The 17,625-nt window shown below is 40.6% G+C and overlaps 1 protein-coding gene and 1 long non-coding RNA gene across 2 annotated transcripts in view; both read right to left on the bottom strand.

Moving 5' to 3' along the window:
- The window catches only part of carmil3 (capping protein regulator and myosin 1 linker 3), a 253,784-nt gene that overhangs the window by 218,054 nt on the left and 18,105 nt on the right, over positions 1–17,625 (bottom strand). The gene's annotated exons all lie outside the window — the stretch shown is intronic.
- On the bottom strand, positions 10,176–14,844 carry LOC117521600. Its single transcript, XR_004563991.1, has 3 exons — positions 14,835–14,844; positions 13,196–13,201; positions 10,176–10,291 (listed from the first exon to the last, which is right to left on the bottom strand). It is a non-coding gene; the product is annotated as an uncharacterized LOC117521600 (long non-coding RNA).

Raw genomic sequence — 17,625 nt, 5'->3', positions numbered from 1 at the left:
GGTCACCCCTTTGAGTCTGGTCTGCTCGAGGTTTCTTCCTCAAATCATCAGAACAAGGTTTTTCTTACCACTGTCACCTGTGTGCTTGCTCTAGGGGTTGGTAAGGTTAGACCTTACTTGTGTGAAGCACCTTGAGGCAACTTTGTTGTGATTTGGAGTTATATAATGAAAATAAATTGAATTGAAATGGGCAAACTACTGCTCAAACCTGACATTATGTATGTATTATGTATGTCTGAACAGCTGCTAACAGACAAAAGTTGCAAAAGACATCACAAACAGGGAAGCCAATAACTCCATCATTGTTGTCTGGGTGTCTTGATGGCATCCCTTACAAGTCTTCTTTTTCACTCAGTCACTCAGTTTTCGAGAACTGCTTATACCAGACAGATTTGTCATACAGTTCCATAATGTTTGTATTTCTTAATCTTTGATTTTAGTTAGACATTTTTAGGGAATTGAAAACATTGTTATATCCATCCCAGTGACCGTCTAAAAAAAATCCTTGGTTAGTGCCATCCAACCGTAAGAAAAACACAAAACAACAAAAGTATTAAAAAGGATGTGGATTTTATATACACGCAGCATTGTGGAATGAATGGCGTAAAGTCCATAGGTATGAATTCTGTCTGGAGCAGTCATCACAGCAAGATGTGTGGAGCTTCGCTTCATCACAGGAATTTAGCTACCTTTTTCCCCCCACAGTTGTAGGGGGAAAGCCTAGTTGTATAGCCTTTTGTGTAAAGGTTGCTTAGTCTCACCTGTGTAGTGTTCGTTACAGTTTTCCTGACATCTGATAGAATACACTACATTGCTCTGTTTGTAACTAGGGATCCTCTCCTTAGGGTGAACTAATTTCTGTCTCAAGGTGTTAACCGGTTTAAAGTAAACTGGAATTTTGTGCTGTCTGAAGATCCTCTGTAGTTTTTCCCCTACTCCTGCTAAATAAGGGAGAGACACTCTTCTTCTTGTCTCCGTCTCCTGTCTATCTGGTCTCTTTGTTCTCTGGGACTTCTGCACTTTGTCCAGGGATCCTCGTGGGTACCCATATACTGTGAGGGCTTTCCGGACAAGTTGTTGTTCTTTAGCCCTTCCCTCTGCAGTTGTGGGCACCTATAAGGCTCTGTGTTGAAGAGTCCTGATCACCCCAAGCTTGTGTTCAAGGGGGTGGTTTGAGCCAAAGAGCAGATATTGGTCAGTGTGAGTGGATTTTCTGTAAACCCCTGTCTGGAGCTGCCTGTTCTCTCCAATCGTAACATGACAATCAAAGAAGGATAAATGGTTGTTTCTGGCATCCTCACGTGTGAACTTGATATTGGAGTCCACCGAGTTGATGTGTTCTGTAAAGTCCTCAACTTCCTTTTGCTTGATTTTAACCTATGTGTCATTGACATATCTGAACCAGTGACTGGGAGATAAGGAAAATATTTTTTTCAATAAAATGTTTATTAAATTAAAATGCACAACAATAAGAAATACAACCATTTTTGGAATTGCCACTTGTTCCTTCAATTTCATTGAGAAACAAAGCACTTAAAATCATTACAACTTGTACTGCAACTTTTGCGAAAAGCTGCCACAACAACACAAAATACCAAGACACTTCAGAAACTTATTGTAAAATTTAGAACAAAACAACAACAACAATGATAATAAGCTCTGCATATGACACAGGAAAGAAAAATGAAGTGTATACAATTGTATACCTCACTTGAAAATCCAAAATTCATTGGTTGAATGTGGACTCAATCAATGACATGGGTACTTCAAATGTGTTACTCTATGGAGTCTCAGGAATTCCACATTTCCAAACCATTCATCAAACCCCATAATACTTATATTGAGTTCTGTTTGTGAGCCCTGAACTGTGTACAAATGTCTGTAATCCATAACTGGTTAATCCATCATTTTTGTAAACCCCTTGAATTCTATCCAGATGTCTACACTACAGTTACATCTCAGTTGTTTCATTTCAACTCTATTGTAGGGGTGTACAGCGGCAAAATTACAAAACCTGTTACTAATAGACCTGACTGTATGTGCGATGGTCCAGTTGTTCGCAATACTGGTTAACAGGACCCAAAGTACTGCAAATTTCTCAATTTTCACTGCTCTACCTGCACATAATTACCTATATCAGGCGTGTCCCAATGCTCAGCCAGGAATCGACTAGCTGAACACATTTGACTGGGCTGAACTCAGCTGATGACGCATAAATGAAAAATGTGCCATACTTGTGGTCTGAAGGACCAGGATTGGGAAACACTGCATAATATAGCCCATGACGCATTGAATTACATAGTTATGGGCTTAGCTGTACTAGACAGCATGTATGTAAAACTCAGTCCTCAGGACCCGATTATGCCCATGGGGATCCATGGGTTCTAGATTGGGTAGTGTTTCTAAAATAGATAGCTGACATTTTTCAAGGGTGGTATTATCCCTAATTTCTCCCAAAATATTAGTCCGATCAGCTTTCCATTTTTGCAGCATTCATCTTTGACCCAAAGTCTGCCCGTGATCGAAGTTACACACACACACACCACTTCGCATTTAATATATAGATTTTCAGTTTTCAACAGATGATGCACGAATTCAAGTTAGAAAAGCAAAATGTTTGCATGACAACATTATATTGCATCGACAATAACTTAAAATCTCATAAAACTAGATCTTACTTACTTATGCACGCACGCACAGACACACACCTCTCCCACTTGTTTTGTAGCCTTCTGTTGCAGTAAGGAATCATAGAAATGTATGTGTTTTTTCAGATCCTCCATGAGAAATTAAAAGGTCATGTTGCACGTAATTTAAAATCCCAGTTAGCAACACAGCCTCAAAGTATTCATGATTGTAAATTTATCCATGCACATGCACTAATAATTAGTGGTCACTGATGTATTTTATTGGTAATTATTCCTGTTGCGCTGAGAGTTAGCAGGTGCATTTCTGGAAAACATCTTACTCAGCATTTCTCGGCATGTGACATATATTTTAGGAAAAGCAGAAACATTCTGATGGCCATCAGACAGAGTGAAACAAATGCTGTTATGTCTGACACTGAAGTTTTGAGCTTTCATTCCAAAGTGGTGGCATGGATTTACAGAGAATGTGCACAGAGGAGACATTACACTTCACCCCAAAACTCTTAATGAATTCATATGTGAGGACTTGTAGTGGACCTGCACATTGTTCTCTGACTGGCAATCGTGTGTGTGATCTGTGCGTGGGTGAGTGCCCTGTTCAGTGTTTTCCCCTTTTGTTATTTGTTCTCTTCAGTGGACCTGGTAATTTGTATTTTACTTTGAGAGAGTCAGTTGGATTTTGGATCTTGATGTTTGTGGAGCAGTACCGCTGTTGTAACGTCCATACGCACGTCGAGTTCTCCACTGTTTTTCAGCCTGTCTGCTCATACAGATGTATTTTAGATTTTTTACAGTTATGTTGATGACAACACTTATAAGCATGCACAAAGCTGAGTCTTTAGCAGAAACTGTTTTTAACAGGCTGTGTTTAGTACACACCACACTTATGTAAACTTTCCAATTAATCTGCGGTGCCATTCTTAATGTTAGTCACTACATTCTATTCAAGTGCACACTGGGACATTTTCCTCAAAGCTACATAAACACTGTTGGAAGCACTCCGAAAAATGAGTACTTTGTTTTTGTGCAGTCTCCGTTGTGAATGCTGTATATTTTGAAAGCAGTCATGGAAGTACACAAACTAATCCCACTGTATCATCGGATGGTCACTAACAGCCTAAATCTAAATTGTTATGATTTTGGTGTGACGTGCTTTGAGCAAAAAAATTTAAAGGGTTGAAGTGGTGGATGCAGGAAACTATGGCTGAATTAATGAGGACAATAAAGAGGAAAAGGGGACAGAAGAAATACATGAGCAAAGAAGAACAAGACAAGGAATAAGAGAATTCGGAAGCCTGAACTTCCAGGCCTGCCAACACGCACTTTCCTTATCACTGCAGAACAAAAGATCAACCACCCAGCATATGTAGACCTATGACTTCAGGCTGCTGCAAGCAGAGGGCATACATGATTTGTAATAATAACTCGAAGAAAAAAAAAAGCTGCCCTAATTACAGCACAGATCTCACCACACACACTGTAACTCATGATACTTTCAAAGGACTCCACACTCAGCGTCTCACTGGGAAAGCCATGAAACAAAACCATAGATGATGTAGAGGCAATGTTTGCAATAACCCAAGAATATTACACTACAAATATTACATTCGGCCTAGGGAAGGGGAGGGGCCGAGTGAGCAAATTAAGCACGACAAAAATAATAAGGGTGAAATTCTACCAGCAGCACGGGCTCCCTCTGCTTTAAAGCTTTGTTTTCCTGCTTTCACAGTCGGTTTCTCTGCAACTGTGTGTCATCTGAGCTGAAAGCAGGGGCCTGGAATATAGAAGTTACATAATTCAGTAAGCGTCTCACGCTTTTGGACTTTGTTTACCATAATAGCACATGAAACCAAACACTGGTTCAATTTTATGTCATGATTTTGCAGGCTGAGATGACAACATCCACACCATGTTCTGAAGCAATGAATCTGAGCTGGGATCAAACCAATTTTGACATTTTTTCTTTAGAATTGTGATCAGTTTGTCATGGCTGCTCATGCCCATATGTGAAAGGAATGATGTGAATGTTGTTCAGCAGAGGCCAATCAAAACGATCATTCATAAATTTTCTGTTCATACGAATCACAGTGGTAGTAGACCAAGCAGGTCAACCCATGTTTCCATATGTTCAGCCAAGACTTCTAACTCTTCCCCTGGGAATTCAGAGGCATTCCCAAGCCAGCTGGGAAATTTAGTTCCTCTACATGTTCTGGGGCTTCTCCAGGGTGTTCTCCTAGTTGGACATGCCCGGAAGACCTCACTAGAATGATCACCAGAGGCCATCCTCACTAAATGCCCGATCCACCTTTACTGGCTCCTTTTGATGTGAAGCAGTGGCTCTACTCAGAATCCCTCCCAGATTTTAAAGCTTCTCACCCTGTCCCTGAGTGGATGCCCAGATAGCCAGTGGTAGTGGCAGGATCTGACAGAGTGACCCCGCTAAACACTTCTTTGCAAAAGCAGTGAGTGGACCATGAAGCAGGCGACATGCTTTACCATGGGATCAACTTTGTTGCCTGTAGGAAGATGGCAGCAAGACAAAACATGTACTTAACTGCAACCAGGCTATCCATGCTGCACACACTGTGCAAGGACATTTATGTGATTGGGAGCCAAGTGACTTCTGTTGGTACAGTCCTTAGGATGTAAGATGTCAATTCCACCACAATAAAGGTCCTGACTAGCAACCACCCAGGTGGAGCACCAGTACACCCCCACTCCTTCTCAGAGTAGCTATCCATCGACCATATCCAGGTAATAAATGAACACCATGCTCCTCCACTCTTGGCCTTTTTCCAATTGTTAGGTTCCTCAGCACTGGGGCACCTGTGTGCTGGTCATGCTCACAAGATGTTCTCTCACAATGCAAGTAGTGTGTCTCTTCTGAGTTCCCTAAGGAACCTCTCACTGCACTTCAAGCTATTCCAGAGCTCCAAGGACCAAGTCTATGAATGACAATTCAGGGGCATTGGAGGGAACCTTTTGCTTCACGTATCCCGTCACCAACACCAAATGCACCGCCAGAGGCGGATCCAGCCTTTTATAGTGGCTGAGGCCCCCTCCTGGCTTCTCCAGACATCACACTGGCTTTCTTTTCTATCACTGTTTCACTCTCCACTCATTTTGGATTTTACTTTTACTCAAAGTACATTTTATATGACAAATTTACTTTTGATACTTAAGTACAGTAAATGTCAGATACTTTAAGAGTTTAACACAAGTAATATTTTTAAAGGAGACTAACCTTTACCAAAGTAACTTTCACTCAAGTAACACTTTGAGGTACTTTATACAATACTGGCAACTTTGCATTTATAGAATTAATGCCAAATTTCAAATGAACACCCATTTTATAAATGAAGGCAAATCCCCCAAAGTCAACACAAGAAGATTAGCCAAGACTGTACCGATGTAGTGATTTCAAGCTATGGTCCAGTAATTAGATTTTAAAATCATATACCCCTGATTAATTACTGGTTACTTTATTAATTGGGTCCTGGATGGCACACACTGGGGCCCACAGTTATGCAACTGCATACTGGATCATGCCCAGAGCAATACACCATATGGCCAAATTGTTGCAGCTGACATTCCCTCCTCATCTTAGTCAGCATTTGTTTGACACCAAGTCATTGCTGCAGTACCAAAAGATACTCTTAAGAGACCTCCAGTGCATCCAGAAAGTATTTACAGTTTCACTTTTTCCACAATTTATGTTACAGCCTAATTCCAGAAATAATTCAATTAATTTTTGTTCTCAAAATTCTACACAGAATACCCCATGAAGGCAATGTGAAAAATGTTTTAAGAATTTTCAAATTTATTAAAAAAAAAAAATAAATAAGAAATCTCATGTATATAAGTATTCACAGCTTTTGCCATGAAGCTCAAAATTAGGGGTAAATTCAGCTGATTTGACATGATTTGGAAAGGCACACACCTGTCTACATATAAGGTCTCACAGTTGACAGTGCATGTCACAGCAAACCAAGCATGAAGTCAAAGGAAATGTCTGTAGACCTCTGAGACAGGATTGCCTCAAGGCACAAATCTTGGAAAGGCACAGAAACATTTCTGCTGCTTTGAAGGTCCCAATGAGCACAGTGGCTGCCATCATCTGTAAATAGAAGAACTTCGGATCCACCAGGACTCTTCCTAGAGCTGGCCACCTGTCTAAACTGAATGATCGCAGGAGAAGGAACTTAGTCAGTGAGGTGACCAAAAACTCGATGGTCACTCTGTCAGAGGTCCAGCATTCTTCTATGGACAGAGGAGAACCTTCCAGAAGGCCAACCACCTCTGCCGCAATCCACCAATCAGGCCTGTATGGTAGAGTGGCCAGATGGAAGGCACTCCTTAGTAAAAAGGACATCGCAGCCCACACGTTTGCCCAAAGGCACCTGAAGGACTCTCAGACCACGAGAAAAAAAATTCTCAGGTCAGATCAGACAAAGAGTAACTCTTTGGCGTGAATGTCAGACATCATGTTAATTTTTTTTGTTGTTGTTGTTTCATTTATGTAGCGCCAAATCACAACAAGGTGGCAGTGGTAAGGAAAAACTCCCTCTGATAATTTGAGGAAGAAACCTCAAGTAGACCAGACTCAAAGGGGTGATTGTCTGCTTGGGCCATGCTACTGACACAGTTAACAAAACAAATATACAGGAAAAAATTTTATGAGTCCATACTAGTGTACAGGACAGGAGGCTTGTAGAAGAAGATGCCCACTCCCACTTCTGAATGGAGCCACACCTCAAACAGAAAGAGAGAGAGAGAGAGAGAAAAAAAAAAAACAGAATCAAGTGGCAGAAAGACTACATATAAGGTATAATTTGTCACCATTAAGCAACAAGAAAAACAGAAGAAATACGAAGGCGATTGCCGGCCACTAGCCCTAAACTTCACTAAAAGCCCCAGACGTTACATAAAGCTGAGGCTGCGACCCACTCTGTTTACTAATAAAATAAATTTTAAAGGGTAGGAAGCATAGTACCATACTACACCAGTATTCTAGCCATATGAAAGGGAAAATAAGTGCATCTTAAGTCTGGACTTGAAAGTCTCTAGAGAATCTGACTGTTTTACTGATGCAGGGAGATCATTCCACAAAGCAGGTGCATGATAAATGAAAGCTCTGCGACCCACAGAATTTTTATTCACCCTATTGACACACCCTACGTACCGGGCCAGTACGTAGTGTTTAATTAGGTCAGCTAAGTAGGGAGGTGCTAGTTCGTGTATAATTTTATAGGTTAATAATAGCAGAACCTTACAATTTGATCTCACAGAGACAGGAAGCCAGTGAAGTGACGCCAAAATGGGTGTAATGTGGTCAAACCTTCTGCTTCTTGTCAAATGTCTGACAGCAGCATTTTGAACCAATTGGGGACCCCTAAATGTTGGACTGAAACCAGAAAATAGAACATTGCAGTAGTCCAATCTCGAAGAGACAAATGCATGAATCAGGGTCTCATCATCACCCAAAGACAGGATGGGATGAATCTTTGCATTATTTCACAGGTGGAAGAAAACAGTCCTCATAATATCTCTAATGTGGAGGTCAACGGACAATGTAGGATCAACAATTACCCCAACGTTGCTCACTTTGTCCATGTGATGTATGTCACATGAGCCTAGGCTAGTCGTTAGCTGCTCAAATTGATGCTAATGTCTCACAGGACCAAGAAAGGTCATTTCAGTCTTGTCAGAGTTTAAAAGTCAGAAATTGCTAGACATCCAGCTTTGCACTGATGCAAGGCAATCTTCTAAGGATTTTATGCGGATGAGGTTACCAGCAGTATGGGCATAACTGAGTATCATCAATAGCATAGCAATGAAAAGTAATCCCAAAACGCCACAATATGTGGCCAAGGGGTGGCTATATAAAGGGAGAAAAGCAGGGGGGGCTAAGACAGATTCCTGTGGCACCCCAAATTTTATGTTTTAAGGTTAGAGGTAGTGTTGCTGTACAAAACACAGTGAGAATGACTGGTCATGTATGATGTTTGGACAAAACCAGGCATCATCCCTACAGTGAAGCATGCTGGTGGCAGCATCATTCTGTGAGGACGTTTTTCAGTTGCAGGAACTGGGAGACTAGTCAAGATTGAGGGAAAGATGAATGCAGCAATGTAGAGGCAACCTGGATGAAAACCTGCTCCAGAGTGCTCTTGACCTCAGACTAGGGTGACAGTTCGTCTTTCAGCAGGACAATGACCCTAAACACACAGCCAAAATGTCAAAGGAGTGGCTTCAGGACAACTCTGTGAATGTCCTTGAGTGGCCCAGCCAGAGCCCAGACCTGAATCCAATTGAACATCTCTGGAGCAATCTGAAAATGGCTGTGCACCCGCTCTCCCCATCCAGCCTGGTGGAGCTTCAGAGGTGCTGCAAAGAGGAATGGACAAAACTGCACAACGATACTTGTGCCAAGCTTGTGGCATCATATTCAACAAGACTTGGGGCTGTAATTGCTGCCAAAGGTGCATCAACAAAGTATTGAGCAAAGGGTCTGAATACTTTTGTTCATGTGATTCCTTTTTTTTTTTTTTTTTTTTTTTTTTTTTTTTTTTTAATCATTTGTAAAAATTTCAAAAAACTTTTTTCATGTCATCATTATGGGCTGTTGTGTGTAGAATTTTAAGGGGAAAAATAAATTTGCTCTGGTTTGGAATAAGGCTATGACTAAAAAAGTGGAAAAAGTGAAATGCTGCGAATACTTTCTGGATGCACTGTATACCAAGGCCATCTAGTAGTTGTTGCCTTTCATCACTGGTTAATGCCTTTAGTCCTGGTTACAATACAGGACCTAAGGTTCTGTGTTGGCGTGGATACAGATTGGATGACTTGTTGTGAGCAATGTCAAAAAGTCCATGTGTCAGTCAGTTTTGACCTAATCAGTGCCATGTAAGGGGACTAAACAACACTTACAATCCAGCCTCAGTCTACCATGGGTGGCAAAGAAATGTATGATGACATCCCAAGGTGGTAGCTATAGCCAAGTTGGGTCAATGAAGAACTACACAAAAGTCAAAATAAAAAAAAATGCTCTATTTATATTGAAAAGGTATAGTTTGGGGTATCTTTGACGAAATGTTATGGAGTTATTGGGTAAAAACACCTAATAGGATGAACAAATGGAACCACTTTGACAGTGTTGAATGCTTGGTCTCCAACATCTGTTGGATTCTGTGACATTGATTGCTCTGTAACAAAATGACTATGCACGGCAGATGGTGGAAACTATTAGTTTTTAAACCAAATTATCTCAACCAATAATTTGCATCACTTTCTTATATCAACTAGAACAAATTTAACTTTTGATTCCTGTACAAACTGAAATTGGCCTTTGCCACCATTTTTGCTGTTTTTACCCCATAATAGTTGGTCATAGCTAGTATCAACTATACCTTTTCTGGAATCTTTACTATCAGACAATGTGGAATACTTTTCAATGTGACAAACATTTTTCAATTTTGACCCCTGTGTAATTCTTCATTGGCCCCCACTTGGCTATAGCTCCCACCCTGGGATAGCCATCATATATTTTTGTGCCAGCCATGGTAGACTGAGGCTGGGTTGTAAATGCTGTTTAGTCCTCTTAAATGGTACCAAAATCCTGCTTGGTCCAGGACAAAAAGTAACTGTCAGGAACTTCAAAATTTCAAATGTTATAAAAATTCTGAACTACTTTGTGACTCCCATGACTTGATATAGTCATACTTCACTTATAATCACAATACTGAAATTTCATGTTCATGCATCAACATTTTCTGTGCCCTCGGGGGTTATAATTATATAATGGACCCAACAGATGCATCATGCCAATTATGGAGTTTTTAATGTGCAGTGTGAATTTGAGCACTTTCCTCAGAACAAACTGACGGGTGACACACAAACATCCTCATAAACTCATTGTTAAGGAAATGTTCAGCATTCACATGTTCCATCAAATGGTTATGCATACTGTGCACTGCAAAATTTCTCAGTGCGCTCCACTTGGTGCGAGATAAGCCCACCTGGAATCAGAAGCAAACAGTCTACACTCAAGCATTTTTGGAAGCCTGGTTACATTTCTGTAATGTAAAACAGGCTTACTACAGTGTTCAGATGCGGACACAAAACAAGCACACTCATTTACTAGTATTTGTTTTGTTTTGTTTTTTACTCTCCCAACTATACTACAATCAGCAGCAGTCATCTTTCTCCCTCACTTGCGTGCTCAGAATGAACTTTATTTCAATCAGGCTCAAAACACTGAAGTTATGCTTGTTTCTACTGCAGAAGCTTTGAAGAGGCACTGCACTTGAGAAATGAAGATGCAAAAGCAACTTTCCTCATATTGCTCTCCATGTTATGAATTGGGCAGCATTTTAAAAATGCAAAACAAGCTAATTATACCCAATAAAGTACCAAGTAAGCAAACCAAGAATCAGAATTCTTGAAGCCGGTGATGGTGACCGAATGCTTCCCCCCTAAAAATCAGTCCCCTCTGCCTTAACTGTGCATGCGTCATTTTAAAGCGTCAGCATCAATTCACTGATTATCACCTCGTTTCTGCTTCAAACTGCACTCCAGTCATCATCCATCTCTTGACAGATATCTGAAGCTTTTGCACAACAATCATTTCCACATAAATTCAGCATTATGTCCTTATGTCAGCGATCAGAGTGCAACAGCAGCACAGTTGAGTCTGACGTGCTGCTGTGCACGAGTCATTTCGGAGTGTCAGCAGCGATTCAGTGATTATCGCGTCATTTCTGTTTAAAACTGACTTTAGAATGACTTAAGAGGTTTTACTTTGTCATCTGATGGTTAATAATCACATTAATCCCTTTGATCTCTTTGGGTGTAGAGAGTCAGACTCAGAGGTACTGCTCTGGCGCTTTGATTGCTCCCCCATCTTTTATTATGAAATAATACTGAATTTATGTGGAAATGAATGGATTTATGCGGAAATGATAGATGATGAATGGAGTGCAGTTTTAAGCAGAAACAAGGTGATAATCAGTGAATTGCTGCCGATGCTCTGAAATTCTGCATGCGCAGTGAAGGCAGGGAGAACCGATTTTTAGAGGGGATCGTTTGGTCGGCAACACCGACATTGGTCCCCTACAAAAAGGCCAGGTTGATGGCGACACCAATCGTTAAAGCTACAGTGTGCATAATTTAGTGCCATCTATTCGTAAGGTTTCAGAGTGGATTCCGTCATCCCTAGCAACAACTGTGTTGCCCTTCACATTTTCGCTTCTGTGGAGACAAAGATTATTTTTCCCCATGTAGGGCTGCATGTAACAAGTATTTTATTAAGCAATTAATTGCAAAAATAATTGTTTGATTAATGAATTAGTTGTAATGTCCATGAAGTATAAAAACATGATCAGTGTTTCCCAGACACTATGTTAATGCCTTCAAATGTCTTGTTTAGTCCACAACTCATATGTTCAGTTTACTTCCACGAGAAGTAAACAAAGACTCAAATTGATTACCAAAATAGTTGTCAATTAATTTAATTGTTGAGTAATCCTTGGAGTTTTACTGCCTTGCCTTCTTTTGTGATAAGCAATATGTATAACTATCTATTTCAATTCAATTTATTTATAAAACACCAAACTGCAACAAAGCTACCTGAAGGCAGTTCCCACGGGTATGGTCTAACTTTACAACCCCCAACAAGCACACAGTCAACTGTGGTAAGGAAAAACTCCCTGTGGCAAATTTGAGGAAGAAACCTCAAGCAGACCAGACTCAGAAGGGTGGCCCACTGCTTGGGCCATTCTATTAGTTACAAAGTTTTCACAAACAAAACAAAGACACAATAATGAAGGTTTTTGTACTTCAGCAACCAGTAGACAGTACGGGTGGTGACAGACGTTTTGACTGTAACCCAGAAGTTGGGCATGCCTACGTACCTTGTGCATTCCGAGAAACCAACATTTCTCTACATTGCACCCAGTGAGTCAAAATTTCACACCTTCTCAAAAATTGTTGGTTTTTCGGAATGCAAACGATCGAGAACCATGCCCTGCTTTTTCTAGGTCAGGCTAAAGACTTCTTAATTGGCCCTTGTATAGTAGATGGTGGAGCAACCACTGATTGCTTTTCTTCTTTCTTCAACCTTCTAGCCATCTTGCAAAATGCAAAAGATGGAGTACATGTGTCTCTTCTGGGCTACTGTACTAACGCGGCAGTACAGCATGTTGACCTCCATGCAGGGGCTGCTACCATGCAAGTATGAAGGACTCGATCTCAGCTCATGAAACCCCATAGGTTCATTGCTGCAGGTAATTCTACAGTAATGAACAAGACGTTATCAAATCAAATCAATTTTATTTATATAGCGCCAAATCACATGCACCATGCCACAGCACCGTGGCAGGAACATGGGGCATAACGATAAGCAATTTTATTTGCACTCGGTAGAAACTATCCATTAGTGGTTGTAAACTCTGTACTCTGTAATCGTGATTGTCACTGAGGCTTTTTTAAATGCTTATTGCAAAGCGGTTTGTTTCTTTACGACAATCAAGTTTTATAAGTCCAGGGACACTGATCTGTGTGTTATAGATACAAATCAGTTTCCTCGGATCCACAGAACTAACCCCTGTAAAACTTGTTCCTGCCACGGTGCTGTGATGTGGTCCACATCTACCCCAGATCCGTGCCAGATATGGTCTGTAAACGGTTGGTCTTTCGCGGATCCAGTTCAGATCTGGTCCGGATCTGTTCCAGAACTGTAAAGCGGAGCTGTGCCGGATCTGGGCCAGGGTGCAAAAGCTGTCTGGACCGGATCTGTTTTCAGGATTGGTACCAGATGTTGGACTACATCCGGCCCGGATCTATTTGCTGTCTGGGAACCAACAGAGAAGCACAGAGGTTACTAATGTGATCGCTGGCAACTAGCCATCTGCTTCAGTAATGGACCCAGAATATAGAATATAGTGAGGCTGAGCCTTGCTCTATTGACAATGACACAGTTTAAAAGGAAAGGACAAATGGTAGGATACAATGCACATATGCAATATGAAAGGGAAATCAGATGAGTCTTTAATCTAGACTTGACTAACTCTAGAGAATGAGACTGTTTTATGTGTGCAGACAAATTGTTCCACAGAACAGGCGCATGTGTCTAAACCAGTGGTGTCCAAATTATTCCAGAAAGGGCCGATAGGGTCAATCAATTCAATCAATCAATTTTATTTATATAGCGCCAAATCACAACAAACACTTGCCCCAAGGCGCTTTATATTGTAAGGCAAGGCCATACAATAATTACGTAAAAACCCCAACGGTCAAAACGACCCCCTGTGAGCAAGCACTTGGCGACAGTGGGAAGGAAAAACTCCCTTTTAACAGGAAGAAACCTCCAGCAGAACCAGGCTCAGGGAGGGGCAGTCTTCTGCTGGGACTGGTTGGGGCTGAAGGAGAGAACCAGGAAAAAGACATGCTGTGGAGGGGAGAGAGATCAATCACTAATGATTAAATGCAGAGTGGTGCATACAGAGCAAAAGGAGAAAGAAACACTCAGTGCATCATGGGAACCCCCCAGCAGTCTAAGTCTATAGCAGCATAACTAAGGGATGGTTCAGGGTCACCTGATCCAGCCCTAACTATAAGCTTTAGCAAAAAGGAAAGTTTTAAGCCTAATCTTAAAAAGTACAGAGGGTGGCTGTCTCCCTGATCTGAATTGGGAGCTTGTTCCACAGGAGAGGAGCCTGAAAGCTGAAGGCTCTGCCTCCCATTCTACTCTTACAAACCCTAGGAACTACAAGTAAGTGTGCAGTCTGAGAGTGAAGCGCTCTATTGGGGTGATATGGTACTATGAGGTCCCTAAGATAAGATGGGACCTGATTATTCAAAACCTTATAAGTAAGAAGAAGAATTTTAAATTCTATTCTAGAATTAACAGGAAGCCAATGAAGAGAGGCCAATATGGGTGAGATATGCTCTCTCCTTCTAGTCCCCGTTAGTACTCTAGCTGCAGCATTTTGAATTAACTGAAGGCTTTTCAGGGAACTTTTAGGACAACCTGATAATAATGAATTACAATAGTCCAGCCTAGAGGAAATAAATGCATGAATTAGTTTTTCAGCATCACTCTGAGACAAGACCTTTCTAATTTTAGAGATATTGCGTAATTGCAAAAAAGCAGTCCTACATATTTGTTTAATATGCGCATTGAATGACATATCCTGATCAAAAATGACTCCAAGATTTCTCACAGTATTACTAGAGGTCAGGGTAATGCCATCCAGAGTAAGGATCTGGTTAGACACCATGTTTCTAAGATTTGTGGGGCCAAGTACAATAACTTCAGTTTTATCTGAGTTTAAAAGCAGGAAATTAGAGGTCATCCATGTCTTTATGTCTGTAAGACAATCCTGCAGTTTAGCTAATTGGTGTGTGTCCTCTGGCTTCATGGATAGATAAAGCTGGGTATAATCTGCGTAACAATGAAAATTAAAGCAATGCCGTCTAATAATACTGCCTAAGGGAAGCATGTATAAAGTGAATAAAATTGGTCCTAGCACAGAACCTTGTGGAACTCCATAATTAACCTTAGTCTATGAAGAAGATTCCCCATTTACATGAACAAATTGTAATCTATTAGATAAATATGAATCAAACCACCGCAGCGCAGTGCCTTTAATACCTATGGCATGCTCTAATCTCTGTAATAAAATTTTATGGTCAACAGTATCAAAAGCAGCACTGAAGTCTAACAGAACAAGCACAAATATGAGCCAACTGTCTGAGGCCATAAGAAGATCATTTGTAACCTTCACTAATGCTGTTTCTGTACTATGATGAATTCTAAAACCTGACTGAAACTCTTCAAATAGACCATTCCTCTGCAGATGATCAGTTAGCTGTTTTACAACTACCCTTTCAAGAATTTTTGAGAGAAAAGGAAGGTTGGAGATCGGCCTATAATTAGCTAAGATAGCTGGGTCAAGTGATGGCTTTTTAAGTAATGGTTTAATTACTGCTACCTTAAAAGCCTGTGGTACATAGCCAACTAATAAAGATAGATTGATCATATGTAAGATCGAAGCATTAAATAATGGTAGGGCTTCCTTGAGCAGCCTGGTAGGAATGGGGTCTAATAGACATGTTGATGGTTTGGATGAAGTAACTAATGAAAATAACTCAGACAGAGCAATCGGAGAGAAAGAGTCTAACCAAATACCGGCATCACTGAAAGCAGCCAAAGATAATGATATGTCTTTGGGATGGTTATGAGTAATTTTTTCTCTAATAGTTAAAATTTTATTAGCAAACCAAGTCATGAAGTCATTACTAGTTAAAGTTAAAGGAATACTCGGCTCAATAGAGCTCTGACTCTTTGTCAGCCTGGCTACAGTGCTGAAAAGAAACCTGGGGTTGTTCTTATTTTCTTCAATTAGTGATGAGTAGTAAGCTGTCCTAGCTTTACGGAGGGCTTTTTTTTATAGAGCAACAGACTCTTTTTCCAGGCTAAGTGAAGATCTTCTAAATTAGTGAGATGCCATTTCCTCTCTAAACCTACGGGTTATCTGCTTTAAGCTGCGAGTTTGTGAGTTATACCACGGAGTCAGGCACTTCTGATTTAAAGCTCTCTTTTTCAGAGGAGCTACAGCATCCAAAGTTGTCTTCAATGAGGATGTAAAACTACTGACGAGATACTCTATCTCACTTACAGAGTTTAGGTAGCTACTCTGCACTGTGTTGGTATATGGCATTAGAGAACATAAAGAAGGAATCATATCCTTAAACCTAGTTACAGCGCTTTCTGAAAGACTTCTAGTGTAATGAAACTTATTCCCCACTGCTGGGTAGTCCATCAGAGTAAATGTAAATGTTATTAAGAAATGATCAGACAGAAGGGAGTTTTCAGGGAATACTGTTAAGTCTTCAATTTCCATACCATAAGTCAGAACAAGATCTAAGATATGATTAAAGTGGTGGGTGGACTCATTTACATTTTGAGCAAAGCCAATTGAGTCTAATAATAGATTAAATGCAGTGTTGAGGCTGTCATTCTCAGCATCTGTGTGGATGTTAAAATCGCCCACTATAATTATCTTATCTGAGCTAAGCACCAAGTCAGACAAAAGGTCTGAAAATTCACAGAGAAACTCACAGTAACGACCAGGTGGACGATAGATAATAACAAATAAAACTGTTTTTTTGGGATTTCCAATTTGGATGGACAAGACTAAGAGTCAAGCTTTCAAATGAATTAAAGCTCTGTCTGGGTTTTTGATTAATTAATAAGCTGGAATGGAAGATTGCTGCTAATCCTCCGCCTCGGCCCGTGCTACGAGCGTTCTGGCAGTTAGTGTGACTCGGGGGTGTTGACTCATTTAAACTAACATATTCATCCTGCTGTAACCAGGTTTCTGTAAGGCAGAATAAATCAATATGTTGATCCATTATTATATCATTTACTAACAGGGACTTAGAAGAGAGAGACCTAATGTTTAATAGACCACATTTAACTGTTTTAGTCTGTGGTGCAGTTGAAGGTGCTATATTATTTTTTCTTTTTGAATTTTTATGCTTAAATAGATTTTTGCTGGTTATTGGTGGTCTGGGAGCAGGCACCGTCTCTACGGGGATGGGGTAATGAGGGGATGGCAGTTGGAGAGAAGCTGCAGAGAGGTGTGTAAGACTACAACTCTGCTTCCTGGTCCCAACCCTGGATAGTCACGGTTTGGAGGATTTAAGAAAATTGGCCAGATTTCTAGAAATGAGAGCTGCTCCATCCAAAGTGGGATGGATGCCGTCTCTCCTAACAAGACCAGGTTTTCCCCAGAAGCTTTGCCAATTATCTATGAAGCCCACCTCATTTTTTGGAGGCCACTCAGACAGCCAACAATTCAAGGAGAACATGCGGCTAAACATGTCACTCCCGATTGGGGAGGGGCCCAGAGAAAACTACAGAGTCCGACATTGTTTTTGCAAAGTTACACACCGATTCAATGTTAATTTTAGT

The sequence above is a fragment of the Thalassophryne amazonica genome, chromosome 12, assembly GCF_902500255.1.
Source record: "Thalassophryne amazonica chromosome 12, fThaAma1.1, whole genome shotgun sequence".
NCBI classification, from domain to species: Eukaryota; Metazoa; Chordata; class Actinopteri; order Batrachoidiformes; family Batrachoididae; genus Thalassophryne; species Thalassophryne amazonica.
The sequence above is the reverse complement of the archived record's forward strand: the minus strand, read 5'-3'. Positions and strand labels throughout refer to the sequence as shown.